The following is a 16,577-nucleotide window of genomic DNA, read 5'->3' on the forward strand; positions in this document are numbered from 1 at the left end:
TGTGGGGACCCTTAACCGACCCTGCCGTGCTCGAGTGAACTCCTTAGCTCGCTAGCTCATGGGCTAGTGAAAGTAATTAACAGTTAACTATACCTCAAATGTCTCTGTCGTGTAGATCTATGCACAGCACATGGAGCAAGGCTGTGGAGTATTGGACAGAGCAGCCTCTGGTCCACGAGCTCACTAGCAGCTAATATGTACTAGCCTAGCTGCTAGTAGTAGGCCACTTCACAGTGGCGCCGTCCAACTTCCCATCGGCTCGCTGCGTGAGCTGTACGTGGGTAGCCACAACAGAGATGCTAGCCCATACAACACAAAACACTTTTGGGAAGACACATTTTTTGGGTTGTAGGCATAGCCTGGTGGCTAACTGCATGACGTAGTGGCCAAGCTATTATTACTAAGTAACTCGCAATACTCATTGAAGAAGATCCTTCCATAATAACACGGAAATTGTGATTCAGTTGTTGTTTTTTTTTCTGTTTCTTTTCTAATTCATTGGTTGATTGTGGCACAACAAACCGATCCAGGGAAACGTTTCCTTTTCTGTTCAGAAAATAAAATCAGAAAGTGGGACGTCACATTGTCATTTAAAAGATGAATTCCTCTTTGGGCAAATTTGCTGCACATTTATTTTGATAACATTTTTCATTGCCTCGCTCACGTTATCACAAGCGAGCACTTTCTCATTTTTGTCAGTCTAGTAAAGAGCTAAAACAAACAAAAAAATGACAACAAAGATACAGTGCCTAAATTAGCAGGGCTCGAGACTGCAACCAAGTTGTTTTTGTTTTCAGTCTGTGCGATTCAAAATGTCATCTTGTCGCAATTGCATGAGTGCATATTTTAATGGTTGAAAATCCCTTTTTTTCCCCACTACAAATCTCCTCCTGCATGAGAGTGAGAGGGAGACAGCGCTGTGACGCCATCTCAATCATTGTTTTGAATTCCATTTGAGTTGAAAGCGACCTGCTGCAACATAATTGACTGCTTCTTCCAGATAGGACAGCTATTATGAACAGCTCCGTAGTGTACATGTGCAACACATGCGCGTCGTAGACAGGCTAATACGCTGTTGTGTTTGGCCTGTTGCGTGGCCACCACGTACCTATATTGCGCTGGCCCGCTATTTATTCATTAAAAGTGTGAGCTGTCAACTCACCTGGACTGCTGGTGAGCAAGCTAGCTAGACCACACCTACCTTGTTAAGTCCAGTAAACCAGTAAACTACTCCTGCCGCAGGTCACCGACAGCTTTTCTTTTTATTACACACATTATCAATGCTGCTACTTTTGTCACGGGAATAAAACCAAAAACTGTTTCCCGAGTGACGTTATGTATGATCGTTTAAAAATTATGAGGGTGTGTGTAACACCCTTGCCTGCTTAATATTTTAACTTTACCTTTTGTCCCCTATCAAGTCCAGCTACTGCAACAGCAGAGCTTGAACCAATCCAATCAGTATGCGCGCGTGCGCACACACACAGACTCACGCACACAAGGTGGAGGGATTATTAATACAACCCCAATTCCAATGAAGTTGGGACGTTGTGTTAAACATAAATAAAAACATAATAAAAGGACTTGCAAATCGTTCAACCTATATTTAATTGAATACACTACAAAGACAAGATATTTAATGTTCAAACTGATCAACTTTATTGTTTTTAGCAAATAATCATTAACTGAGAATTTTATGGCTGCAAGACGTTCCCAAAAAGCTGAGCTGTGAGATATATATATATATATATATATATATATATATATTTAATAGGTTGAACATGATTTGCAAATCATTGTATTCTGTTTTTATTTATGTTTAACACAACGTCCCAACTTCAGTGGAATTGTGGTTAAACAAACACAGTCATGTGCAAAGGTTTTAACAACTTTATGAAGCTAGCAAAGCTAACAAATCTATTCATCTAGCTAGCTACCCTTTTTATAGCATAGGCATATGAAGATGTGTGGAAAGTTAAAAATCCCAGACTGCACAAAAAAAAACTTATTAAAATAAAGTGCAGTACTCGTAGTAAGAAGTTATTCATGTTCTGTTTGGGACTATTGTTTTAAATGGGTAAATAATTTGCAAATTAGTGTGAATAATCAAACGATACTTTTATATGGTGGCGGTATACTGTCAATCACATGGCTTTGGTAATGCTCAAAAGGAAGTGGTTTTCCCAGGAGAAGTGAATTAGGAGCCCTCACTATAAGAACAAATGATCAAATAAAAGTAAAGCTTTTTTTAAAATGTATTTTTATTTTTTTGTTTCCGATTTAACTGACCTCTTGTGTCTACAACTGCTTGTTGCGGACAAACTTCTTGTTCACAGTAAAATATTTAGCAAATGTCATATCTTGAGTCACTGTCAATCTTCATACGAAACTATGGTATGCCATGGTCATGCTGTACCTCCTAAAAAAATGGTGTGACCAGATCATGTGCTAGTCTACTAGTGCAAAAGTTAGTGTGGAGCCCTGCTTAGTTGCATTGTGTGACACATAGTCAATTTGCTGTTTGCGCCAATCCAATTTAAGCGCTCGAGACGTTTATGTCTAGTTCACCAATCAAACTACAGGAAAGTCACATGACCTCACACAACTTCTTCTATATGGCTTCATGGGCATAGGTATAAACACTAGATAAGCCAGTCCGACTGATCGTCGTGCCTACATGGCCACCATTTTGGGAAGGTCTTCGTTACCATGAAAGCAACGGCGCTACTCGTTTACATTTACGTTTACATCTGTGGAAACAACGCTGCTGCACTCTAAAATCCTGCTAAAATCATGTAAGTTAAATTTTTTTCACATTAATGTAAACACAGCCTCCCATATTGACAGACAAAAACTGAATTGTTGAAATTTCTGCAGATTTATTAAAAAAATAAAAACTGAAATATCACACAGCCATAAGTATTCAGACCCTTTGCTCAGTATTTAGTAGAAGCACCCTTTTGAGCTAATACAGCCATGAGTTCTTTTGGGAATAATGCAACAGGTTTTTCACACCTGGATTTGGAGATCCTCTTCCAGTCCTCCTTGCAGATCCTCTCCAGTTCTGTCAGTCTGTCAGGTTGCATAGTGAACGTTGTAAGGCAGCCATTTTCAGATCTTTCAAGAGATGCTCTATTGGGTTTAAGTCAGGGCTCTGGCTCGGCCATTCAAAAACAGTCCGGAATTTTTCTGAAGCTACTCCTTCGGTATTTTAGCTGTGTGCTTAGGGTCATTGTCGTTTTTGAAGGTGAACCTTCGGCCCAGTCTGAGTTTCTGAGTACTCTGGAGAAGGTTTTCGTCCATGATATCCCTGTACTTGGCCGCATTCATCTTTTCTTTGATTGCAACCAGTCGTCCTGTCCCTGCAGCTGAAAAACACCCCCACAGCATGATGCTGCCACCACCATGCTTCACTGTTGGGACTGTACTGGACAGGTGATGAGCAGTGCCTGGTTTTCTCCACACAAGCCACTTAGAATTAAGGCCAGAAAATTCTATCTTGGTCTCATCAGACCAGATAATCTTATTTCTCACTATCTTGGAGTCCATCAGATGTTTTTTAGCAAACTCCATGTGCGCTTTCATCTGTCTTGCACTGAGGAGAGGCTTCAGTCGGCCCACTCTGGTGGCCCCGACTGGTGGAGAGCTACAGTGATGGTTGACTTTCTAGAACTTTCTCCCATCTCCCGACAGCATCCCTGGAGCACAGCCACAGTGATCTTTGGCTTCTTCTTGACCTCTCACCAAGGCTGTTCTCCTCCAATTTCTCAGTTTGGCCGGACGGCCAGCTCTAAGAAGGGTTCTGGTTGTCCCAAACGTCTTCCATTTAAGGATTATGGAGGCCACTGTGCTCTTAGGGACCTAAAGTGCAGCAGATTTTTTTTGTAACCTTGGCCAGAGCTGTGCCTTGCCACAATTCTGTCTCTGAGCTCTTCAGGCAGTTCCTTTGACCTCATGATTTTAATTTGCTCTGACATGCACTGTGAGCAGTAAGGGCTTTTCTAATCAAGTCCAATCAGTATAATCAAACACTGCTGGACTCCAATGAAGGTGTAGAACCATTGATTGATCAGAAGAAATGGACAACACCCGAGTTAAATATGAGTGTCACAGCAAAGGGTCTGAATACTTAGGGCTGTGTGATATTTCAGTAATTCTTTTTTAATAAATCAGCAAAAAAATAATAATTTCTGTCAATATGTGGTGCTGTATGTACATTAATGAGGAAAAAATTAATTTAAATGATTTTAACAAATGGCTGCAATATAACAGAGTGAAAACGTTAAGGGGGTCTGAAAACTTTCTGTACCCACTATAGATCCTTCCATTCATCCATACCAAGACTATTTGCAAACCGAAAATATGTAACCAGAGGTAAGTTTTCTATTAAAGTTTTGTACGTATTCCTAATTGTTTCCAAAAAGAGCTGTTCGTAACCTGAGGTACCACTGTATTTAGAAACAAAACATTACAGTATAGTACTGTGCAATGTAATTTTTCCTATTTAAAAAAAAAAAAAAAAAAAAAAAAAAAACGTTCCAAATATTTTGTTGGTGATTTTTAGGGGACTGGAACGGATAATGCCTTTACATTCACTCCAATGGGGAAAGTTGATTTGAGATGCGTCTCAAAACGTATTAAACTCATCAGTCAAAATATCACTGTACAACCATCATCTCAGTTACTGTACGGTAGATTGGTTGAAATTGGTTACTGAAGTTACCAGGACCGTTCGAAGCTGGTCAAAAAAGGTTACTGGTTGAGACCTAACAATGAACAGGCACTGATTCTATTTTTGATATCAGTAATCTGGTTGTTTTATGAAAAATTAAATGTTCTTTATCATACCAACAACAATAATCCCTAACCGTTTTTTTTCTTTTTTTTTAATTATCAGTTGAAATGTGGAAGGCAGATAACGCAGTTTTTACGTCATTAAAAACATTATACAGCTTGTGTCAATCATAATCAGTTAGGGTCTCGCAAGGAACAACACGTATAATACAGCGTCACAAGGCTTGAATACTGTCGAGTCTTGTATCTTTGTGGTTTTGGAGACAGTGGAGGACATCTGCAGGGATATGGGTTTGATTCCTGTGGCCTGCAGCTGCCACCAGACTACACTGTCTCCTCACTGGCCTAAATAAGGTGTGTTTGACTGGGGCCGGGGGAGGGGGCGTCTACCACCTCTGTGCTCAAGCTTCTCAGTTACACGCAACACACACTCGCACTCACACACACATAGACATTCATTCACTGTGTGCATGCCCCTGGCTGAATGAAACTCATATTTCCCAGTTATGTGCTGGTCAGTAAACACCCTCACCCCCAGACAGATGACTACTTGGATCCAGAGAGACCTCAGTTGTTTGCAGTTGTGTGTGCAGTTTTGCTGATGAACACACTTTCGCCATAATTCTGCTTCCTCTGTGACTCTTGGGTTGAAATTTAAGCTATGTCCACATAAACACGGGTATAAAAAAAAAAATGGACAACATCACAATGTGCACAATTAAGTGAACATTTTATTTTAATTCAACATATTAGATTACTGTATAATAGTTAGGAAGAATTCCACTTTACTGTTAGTCAATCCATCTTTGTTGGGCCTTTTCTGGAATATACTTTTCCTACTTCTGTCTGGTTGGCTGTAAAGGTCATCACCATGTCACATTTCACTTATTAAAAAAATATTTGCTATACTCTGTTGCTTTTTTTTATGTCATTGTGATAATTTTTTTTGTGTTTTGATTAAATAAGAGAAAATGGTCTTTGTTTTGGAGAGAGGGGGTTGGACTTAATTTTCCTCTGTCATTCCTCCTTGTACATCCTCTCCAGTTGTGTCAGGTTGGATGGTGAACGTTGGTCGACAGCCATTTTAAGGTCTTTTCCAGAGATGCTCAATTGAGTTTAAGTCAGGGCTCTGGCAGGGCAATTCAAGAACAGTCACAGGGTTGTTCTGAAGCCACTCCTTTGTTATTTTAGCTGTGTGCTTTGGGTCATTGTCTTGTTGGAAGGTGAACCTTTGGCCCAGTCAGAGGTCCTGAGCCCTCTGGAGAAGGTTTTCATCCAGGATATCCCTGTACTTGGCTGCATTCATCTTTCCTTCGATTGCAACCAGTCGTCCTGTCACTGCATCTGAAAAACACCCCCACAGCATGATGCTGCCACCACCATGCTTCACTGTTGCGGCTGTATTGGACAGGTGATGAGCAGTGCCTGGTTTTCTCCACACATACCGCTTAGAATTAAGCCCAAAAAATTCTATCTTGGTCTCATCAGACCAGATAATCTTATTTCTCACTATCTTGGAGTCCATCAGGTGTTTTTTAGTAAACTCCATGCAAACTTTTATCTGTTTTGCACTGAGGAGAGACTTCCGTCGGGCCACTCTGCCATAAAACCCAGATTGGTGGAAGGCTGCAGTAATGGTTGACTTCCTAGAACTTTCAACCATCTCCCGACTGCATCTCTGGAGCTCAGCCACAGTGATCTTTGGGTTCTTCCTTACCTCTCTCACCAAGGCTCTTCTCCCCTATTGCTTAGTTTGGCTCCACGGCCAGCTCTAGGAAGGGTTCTGGTCGTCCCAAACGTCTTCTATTTAAGGATTATGGAGGCCACAGTGCTCTTAGGAACCTTAAGTGCAGCAGAGATGTTTTTGTAACCCTGGCCAGTTCTGTGCCTTGCCACAATTCTGTCTCTGAGCTCTTCAGGCAGTTCCTTTGACCTCATGATTGTCATTTGCTCTGACATGCACTGTGAGTTGTAAGGTCTTTATATAGACAGGTGTGTGGCTTTCCTAATCATGTCCAATCAGTATAATCAAATACAGTTGGACTCCAATGAAGGTGTATAACCATTTTAAGGATTATCAGAAGAAATGGACAGCACCCGAGTTAAATATGAGTGTCATAGCAAAGGGTCTGCATACTTATGCCTGTGTGATAGTTCAGTTTTTCTTTTTTAATAAATTTGCAAAGATTTCAACAATTCATTTTTACCTGTCAATATGGGGTGCTGTGTGTACATTAATGAGGAAGAAAATGAACTTAAATGATTTTAGCAAATGGCTGCAATATAAGACAGAGTGACAAATTTAAGGGGTCTGAATACTTTCCGTACCCAGTGTAACTGCCCTGAATAGCTTATATGAACTGTGAAATAATTTGGAACCTGGAAGACGCCAATAAATAAACTATTATGATTCCTCATTGGGGAAACTGTGACACACCATCGTAACTTTGGAATCCTGATTATTGAGACTTCGCCCGGCTTTTGCTATGTATATTATACTATTATTATTATTATATTATATATTATATAAACAATTTAGTGGTTTTATAACTGTCTCTTGCAGCAACACAGAAGCCATCAAGGGTCAGAAATTCGGCTTTTTGATGAAAACCCTCAACAAAAGCACCAATTTAGGTTTTTCCCTTCGGCAGTACATACACTCAGCCAAGTTTAGCAAAGAAGTCATTTAGCCTTGAACATAACACATCTAATCACATCCAGATGCAAGGGTGAAAAGAAAACAAAATTGCAAGATGTTGATGGTCAATAATAAGAGACCTCACAATGCATTCTTCAAACAACAAACATTAGTCCTTCAAAGTTTAGTGAAGAAACTGATTCTCTGAAAACCCTGAGAAAAGCAAATTAAATGTATTAAACAGTGTGTGTGTATGTATGTGTGTGTGTATATATATATGTATATGTATATATATATGTATATGTATATATATATGTATGTATATATATATATGCATGTATATATATATATGCATGTATATATATATATGCATGTATATATATATATGCATGTATATATATATATGTATGTATATATGTATGTATATATGTATGTATATATATATATATATATATATATATATGTATATATATATATATATATATATATATATATATATGTATATATATATATATATATATATATATATGTATATATATATATATATATATATATATATATATATATATATATATGTATATATATGTATATATATGTATATATATATATATATATATGTGTATATATATGTATATATATATATATATATATATGTATATATATGTATGTATGTGTGTATGTATATATATATATATATATATATATATGTATGTATGTATGTATGTATGTATATATGTATATATATGTATGTATGTATATATATATATATATATATATCTATATATATGTATGTATGTATATCTATATATATATATATATCTATATATATATATATATATATATATATGTATATATGTATGTGTATTTATATATGTATGTGTGTATATATATATATAAGTAAAGGGATAACAGACAACCAGACCTTTGGCATAGAAGTACTCTGACCATCCCCCCCCAAAAAAAAGAGCAAATATGCAACTATAAGCAGATTTGTAGCAGCATTACCCAATTCTTCCAAATGCTTTTTTGGAACTGTAAGTCATGTTTTTTTTTTAAGAAACATTGTGATGGTGTCACATGCACAGTGCCAAGACTGAAACTAGACCATCTCCAAGAGGAACACGTGAAGCACAATAAGTTGACAAGTATCATTAACTCGTACATAATGTTTTTTACCCCTTTAACTTTAATCATGTGACTCAGTCACTCACAATCAGTGGAAAGCTGCTGTGATCAACCTAATGATTTTATGCAAGCCTTGTTTGTGTGTGTTGTATAATAATAGTTTGTGTGTTTATCTTGCTGACTTATGGTTGATGTGACATACTTTTTACCCCTCCATTTGTCAACGGATTCACCATAAAAAAAGAGAGAAAAGGTCAGAAGCAATTTTACGACTGAGTCTGTCCGGATGACATTTTGACTAAATGAGTTGTGACGGTTCATTGAAGCGTTACTAATTTCTGCTGAGTCAAGAAACGATGACCTGGAAACTGATCTAAGGCCTCCAGTCCAGTCCTGAGGCTTTCGACTTTTGGGGTAGAGGTGTGAGCACACAGAAGACCTTATACCCCCATTTCTGAGGGGATTTCATTGAGGGTCAGAGGAAAGGTTGGAGACATGGTATTTGAGATGGTTGTTTTAAAAAATGTAACGCTAGAGGCAGCAGCCTGAATTTGTCTCAACGATGACTTTTTTGGAAGACAAGTACGGGGTGGCTTGTTTCAGCCAAAGGTGAATGGCAACTTCATTGGTTGTAGGAGTTAGAAAAGCAGATGTGGGAGAAGTTACATGAGGCCATGGCAAAGCAAAACACTAACTACCATTCAGCTCACTCATACTTATCATGTTATATGTACATTACACATTTTATTGATTGATTTGTTAAATGTATTTTTTATTTTTTTATTATTATTATTTTTTGGGCGGTCCTGTTCAGCTGTTAAATGTGCATGTGTGTGTCCTGTTCAGTTGTTAGATGTGTATGTGACACAGTGAATGTCTTAAAAATCATTTACAGATGTTCCTTTGTCATTTTTGGCAAAGTTTATCAGGGGCCCAAGACTGTGTCCATCTGCAATAAATGTCCGTGTGAAACATGCGTTCCGGTGGCGCAAACATGGTTCCAGGCAGAACTTTTATTTTTATTTTTTGTGTGTCCTGGCGGAGCTTCAAGGCAGGGATTTTGTGTCAACCTATTTTTGAAGTCAACTTAGCTGAGTGACTACTTTTTTTTTTTTTTAATTTCCCAACCGTATTCCAAACATGGTGTAATAAAACACAGTTGTTGGTTGGCTTTCTCATTCAACGTGTTGTCACTGAGAAAATGGAGATAATTCTGTGGATACATTGTTTGACCTTGCTGTTGTAGATCTGCAATGGCGCTTATCTGACTCTGAGCCTTCCCTGAGTCATGCCCCGAGTCACACTACAGTTCGTCAGTGTGCCCATTGGAGCCTCCACATCCAGTGGCTTTTGACAAACATTTACCTTTGCATGGCCTGCCTTGCTTTGTTTGCGTAATGATGTCACATCAAGAGGGGAGTACAATAGGGAGGTTTTAATGTTGCCTGTTATTTTTAGGTGACTCACATTGAGCCTGCTCAGCATGGCTGGAGACACATACTGTCCATGCACCTACACACACATAGCACACATTAGTGCCACCTGCTGACTATACATTTGTTGTGTAGACAGCTGCTGGATGAGAGGTGTTGAGCAAAACATAACTGCTATATTCTCGCTCGAGTAAAACAAAAACCTAGTAATTCCTTTTTCCCCTTATGAATATTTATGAACTGCCCTTTAAAATTCAAAAGCCAGATGACAAAAGAAGTATAGGTTTTGTATAATGTCCTTCAGCTAGCGGACTTTACATCTGCTGCGGTGTCTACCAAAGAAATATGATCATGCATAATACAATGCCAATGAAGTTGGGACGTTGTGTTAAACATAAAAACAGAATGCAATGATTTGCAATTCATGTTCAACCTATATTTGATTGAATACACTACAAATTTAATGTTCAAACTGATCAATTTTATTGTTTTTAGCAAATAATCATTAACTTAGAATTTTATGGCGAGAACACGTTCCAAAAAAGCTGGGACAGGTGGCAAAAAAGACTGAGAAAGTTGAGGAATGCTCATCAATCACCTGTTTGGAACATCCCACAGGTGAACAGGCTAATTGGGAACAGGTGGGTGCCATGGTTGGGTATAAAAGGAGCTTCCCTGAATTGCTCAGTCATTCACAAGCAAAGATGGGGCGAGGTTCACGCGTCGAACAGTTTAAGGACAATGTTCCTCAACATACAATTGCAAGGAATTTAAGGATTTCATCATCGACAGTTCATAATGTCATCAAAAGGTTCAGAAAATATGCAAAAATCACTGCATGTAAGCAGCAAGGCCGAAAACCAACATTGAATGCCCGTGACCTTCGATCCCTCAGGCGGCACTGCATCAAAAACCGACATCAAAGTGTAAAGGATATCACCACATGGGCTCAGCAACACTTCAGAAAACCAATGTTAAATAAAGTTCGGCGCTACATCCATAAGTGCAACTTGTAACTCTACTATGCAAAGCAAAAGCCATTTATCAACAACACCCAGAAACACTGCCGGCTTCTCCGGGCCCGAGCTCATCTAAGATGGAATGATGCAAAGTGGAAAAGTTATCTGTGGTCCGACAAGTCCACATTTCAAATTGTTTATGGAATTTGTGGATGTTGTGTCCTCCGGGCCAAAGAGGAAAAGAACCATCCGGACTGTTAAGGATGCAAAGTTCAACAGCCAGGATCTGTGATGGTATGGGGCTGTGTTAGTGCCAATGGCATGGGTAACTTACACATCTGTGAAGGCACCATTAATGCTGAAAGGTACATACAGGTTTCGGAGAAACATATGCTGCCATCCAAGCAACGTCTTTTTCATGGTTGCCCCTGCTTATTTCAGCAAGACCATGTCAAACCACATTCTGCACGTGTTAAAACAGCGTGGCTTTGTAGTAAAAGAGTACGGGTACTAGACCGGCCTGCCTGCAGTCCAGACCTGTCCTCCATTGAAAATGTGTGGCGCATTATGAAGTGTAAAATACGAAAACTGAGACACCGAACTGTTGAACAGCTGAAGCTGTACATCAAGCGAGAATGAGAAAGAATTCCACCTACAAAGCTTCAACAATTAGTGTCCTCAGTTCCCAAACGTTTATTGAATGTTGTTAAAAGAAAAGGTGATGTACCACAGTGGTAAACATGACCCTGTCCCAGCTTTTTTGGAACATGTTGCAGCTATAAAATTCCAAGTTAATTATTATTTGCTAAAAACAAAGTTTATCAGTTTGAACATTAAATATATTGTCTTTGTAGTGTATTCAATTAAATATAGGTTGAAAATTATTTGCAAATCATTGTATTCTGTTTTTATTTGTTTAACACAACATCCCAACTTCATTGGAATTGGGGTTGTATTAATAATCCCTCCATCTTTTGTGTGTGTGTGTGTGTGTGTGTGTGTGTGTCTGCGTGCGTGTGTGCACGCGCAAGCTGATTTAGATTGATTCAAGCTGTGCTGTTGCAGTAGCTGGACTTGGTAGGGGACAAAAGGTAAAGTTCGCCAAGTGGTTTATGTCACACCATCATATGTGGGTTATGAAATTTTTATATTGAGTGTTATTGTGCTCTCCCATCCCTACCATGTGAGCATCAGTCAGTAATAAACTCCCTTTACTTCCCCTCAGGGTACAAAATAGATCATGCAAACACAACAGACATGAACATTGATTTAAGGCAGTATGTAAAGCATTAAGGCAGCATGAATAAGATTTGACTATTCAGTGCATGGAAGGGAATCACTTGACCCATCAGCTGACGGAAGCATGATCGAGAGTCAAGTGTGCTATCCTAATGACAATGAAGCACATGGAAGGCTTAAAGACACTAAAGCAAATATATTAATCACCCTCTAGATACACCATTATAAAGACATTTGAGACATTAAGACATTAGAATGCCTGTTATAAAAAAAGAAAAAAATATATAAAAACTTGGATCAAAAAGTGCTTTAATGCGGATTGTTTCAATTCCCCATTTCATGTGCAGTCACTTTACCGTGGTGGAGGGGTTTGTGTGTCCCAATGGTCCTAGGAGGTAAGTTGTCTGGGGCTTTATGCCCCCACCAGGGTCTTGCATGGCAAACGGGTCCTAAGTGAGGGACCAGACAAAGCACAGCTCAAATGAACCCTTATGATGATTAACGTAAATGGACATCAGTTTCCCTTGCCTGGGCGTGGGTCACTGGGGGCCCCTCTGGAGCCAAGACTGGAGGTGGGGCTCGAAGGCGAGCGCCTGGTGGCCAGGCCTGCACCTTTGGGGCCCAGCCGTGCAAAGCCTGAAAGGGTAATGTGGGTCCTCCTTCCCATGGGCTCACCACCTGTGGGAGGGGCCATAGGGGTCGAGTGCAGTGTGAGCTGGGCATAGGCCGAAGGTAGGGACCATTTTGATGATCAAGTTTGTGGTCGTGTCATCGGACTTGCGGTCGCATGTCTTGGACACTCTGGTGAAGAGAGGGGCGGAGCTGACAAGTGATCACCACCTGGTGGTGTGTTTGCTCCGATGGTGGGGGAAGATGCCGTTCCGACCTGGCAGGCGTGAGGGTCTGCTGGGAATGTCTGGCAGAATCCGTCAGAAGGAGTTTCAACTCCCATCTCCAGCAGAACTTCTTCCACCGAGGCGGGGGACATTTAGTCCGAGTGAACAGTGTTCCACGCCTCCATAGCTGAGGTGGCCGAACGGAGCCGTGGTCGGTGCCTGTCATGGTGGCAACCCCCGAACCCATTGGTGGACACCGGTAGTAAGGGATGCCGTCAAGCTGAAGAAGGAGTCCTGTCGGGCCCCTTTGGCCTGAGGGACTCCTGAGGCAGCTGATGGGTACCTGGTGACCAAGTGGAATGCAGCTTTGGTGGTCACTGAGACAAAAACTCTGGCATGGGAGGAGTTCGGTGATGTCATGGAGAACGACTAGCGGATGACTTTGAGGAAATTCTGGTCCACCATCCGTCTCAGGAAGGGGGAGCCGTGCATCATCAACACTGTGTATAGTAGGGATAGGGCACTGCTGACCTCGACTCGGGACATTGTGAGTTGGTGGGGAGAATACTTCGAAGACTTCCTCCATGGGGAGAGGGAAGTCTGGGCATCCCTGCTAAAGCTACTGCCCCCGTGACCTGCCCCTCAGATAAGCGGAATAAAAAAAGAATAAAAAAAATAGGTTACAATTCCTGTGAGCTTTTGACATTTTCCAATTTTGAACAGGTTTGAGGAATTTCAAACTGAAATCACCTTTCTCAACCCAAATATGGAATCGAATTGCTCTGCTTCTCTGAGAAGTCAGAAATTAATCAAGCATTCTACCTTGATAACTGTTTTGTTCAGCTACGCAGGTAAATAACTCAAATTTAATTACCTATTCTGTTCATTTGGGCCAGCTGTGGCATAAACCTGAAATTGTGTGGTGGTATAATGAATTTGTTCAGCACTGTACATAAATTGGCACTTTTTATTATTAAACTAACAGTGGAACCTTAAAACCCCTGTTGAAATATTTTTCAATTTCAAAACAACCTTTCCCATAGGAAATAATGGAAATTGAATTGCCAAAGAAAATGCACAACGCACACTAATCCTTCGATCCTGCCTGAACTGATGTCTTGTGAGGAACATTAGTCTCACGCGCCATGTGACTTTTAAACCTAAAGTATGGAACCTCTGTCGCCCCTTGGCTGGAATTCTGCATTTAAACAACAGAGCCGTTACTTCGATATGATGTAGGCTTCCCCTTTAATGTGATTCTACAACATTTTTATTCTGATTTGAAGGCCAGCCAGTGGTGAAAAGAGAGTGATTCTTTGGAAGAAGCATTTGTTGTAATTTCCTATTATTGCTGCATTTTGTGCATACATTGTTTGGTGCTGAACTTTGTATTTTACATCAGGCATCTTGTTGAGCAGTTTAGGGGTCCTCGGGAAGATGTGTGGAGTTCATCGGCGGCAGTTATTGTTTTCTTTTTACATCGAAGCCTTCTGCATTTGTGTTGAAAATATCAGAAATATCTCAGGCAGGATAATGAAGACAGAGTGAGTCATTGTTGCGTTTGTGCATGCATTGTTCAGTAGTGAACTTTGTCTATTTTATGTCAGGCACCTTGTTGAGCAGCTAACGGGTCCTCGGAAAGACGCCTTGTTCATTGACCGCAATTAATGAGCTCATCTCATTTCTCTAATTGCAACTTCCTCGGTCCTCGCTCGTTGCTCCTCTGTTTACACGCTAGCTCCTCTCACCAGAAATTCCATCAATGAGTGAGGAGATTGACAGAGGAGCGAGGCAGGAGGAGGTAGGAATGTTTGGGGGAATGGAGACGGTCATACCTCAATGACATCATCATCATTGACGCATGTCACAAATGAACTGTCTTTGTGGCTGAATTATTACTATCACCACAAATATCCACTTTATGCTTTATGCTTTGTTTCAAGTAGGATTAAATTAGTCAAATATAATCAACACTGTTACTCTTCACATTTTTGCAGATACAAAGATGATGGTGATCGGTCTAGCCCAAGTCAGTTGCTATTCAAATAGCAATCCCTTGTGATTGATATGCAATCAGTCATGATTAATTTGGAATCAACTATACAGTACATCGTTGTCAATCTCACATTTAACTCCAATCGTTTTGTCATACTGAATTGTACACATTCAACCTCAACATAATAGACACACAATGCATTATGGCCACAGCTATGTTGTCTGGCTGCGTTTCGGAAATGTTCTTGTGGACAACTGTGTTTAGAGACGAAATGTAAATGTTATGCGCACCTCAAATTGGTGCCTGTGTGTGCTCCCATGTCGGCCAATGAGCTTAAAAATAGACTCTGTACATACACAAAGTGCTTGTTTGAGGTTTAAGGGCGTTTTTGCATGGTTCGTCGCAGTATATGAGGAGCCTCATGCATGGGACTAAGATCAAATTCAGCTGAAATGAAGTCAAGCGTAAGGGAGGGCAGCATAGCATTTTCTTCACTCGATGGGTTCGTCGTGCTGTGGTGCATAAATGTCACTCACGTGTTTGGCTTCATACTCTATGTTGGAACTAGCCAATGGCATTTTCTTTAACCGTTGTTCCAAGTGGACCAAATCCTGTAGCTCTACTGCCAACAAAAGGTCTCAACGAAAACACACTGACACACTTTTGACTTCTAAAATGCTGAGCAAACTCATTTGAGTGTTGTCTTGAATAGCATGAAAAACCATAATAAATGAAATCACTATTTAAAACAGCATTTTAAGTTCACTTGGGTCATATTTGTCTGACATTTACATTTGTTTGATGATCTTAAACATTAAAGAGGGGAAACTATGCAAAAAAATATAAGAAATTGAGGGCTTGGTCGTGGAACAAATTAAACCACCGCTCTATCGGGATTGCAATTATCGTATCATTATTTCTTTGGGTACAGTATCAATCAATACACCAGCATAATATATCTACACTGCCATTGTCTGATGAAACACATTCAATTTTAATAAGGCCAAGGTCGGCTGTGATGAGAACATTTTTTTCTCGGGATTTATGCCATTTCAAATGTTTTCACTTTCACAATGATTATGGTTTGGCTTAAAAGCCTGTTTAAACCCTTAATTTTCATACATATTGTAATAAATGGGAGGCGTATTTGATTCAATATTATTTATCGTGACACAATTGACAAGCGTGAAAATAGCATATTGCGAGTGACATTGTATTATATTCTGCTTTTATTCATGTGCGCAGTGGAACGCATGAGAAAAATCGAGAAGATGTCTACTGGGATAGGTTGTGGTCATCCACCACCATGCATATCTAATTAATCAAGTCCCTGCCAACCGCATTTAGCTATACTAGCTAACAAAGGCCACACAAGAGGGAAAGCATTGTGGAGTCGACGCTTTCTCGACTGGCTCATCATTTTACGCCCTTATCGTCTGCCTTTTTGTTTGTTTCCACAGCAGTCAAAATAGAAGGCCAAAACCTGGCACACGTCTTCTTTTGTTTCATGTTACACATCTGGGAGTGGCTGACGTCAGTCTCACACACACAATAGGG

The 16,577-nt window shown here is 40.0% G+C and overlaps 1 protein-coding gene across 11 annotated transcripts in view; it reads left to right on the forward strand.

Annotated features, from left to right (window-relative positions):
- The window catches only part of raph1a (Ras association (RalGDS/AF-6) and pleckstrin homology domains 1a), a 73,372-nt gene that overhangs the window by 17,141 nt on the left and 39,654 nt on the right, over positions 1-16,577 (forward strand). For 3 of the 11 annotated variants that reach the window (XM_061691417.1, XM_061691423.1, XM_061691416.1), the window contains one exon: positions 12,015-12,040. The exons of 5 other annotated variants lie outside the window; for them this stretch is intronic. The gene's annotated coding sequence lies outside the window, so the exon portion shown is untranslated. Of the gene's footprint in view, positions 1-11,980; positions 12,041-16,577 lie in introns of all 11 variants that reach the window. 3 more of the 11 variants (XM_061691419.1, XM_061691415.1, XM_061691418.1) reach the window with 3 other exon arrangements.

The sequence above is a fragment of the Phycodurus eques genome, chromosome 12 (genome assembly GCF_024500275.1).
Source record: "Phycodurus eques isolate BA_2022a chromosome 12, UOR_Pequ_1.1, whole genome shotgun sequence".
Classification (NCBI taxonomy): domain Eukaryota; kingdom Metazoa; phylum Chordata; class Actinopteri; order Syngnathiformes; family Syngnathidae; genus Phycodurus; species Phycodurus eques.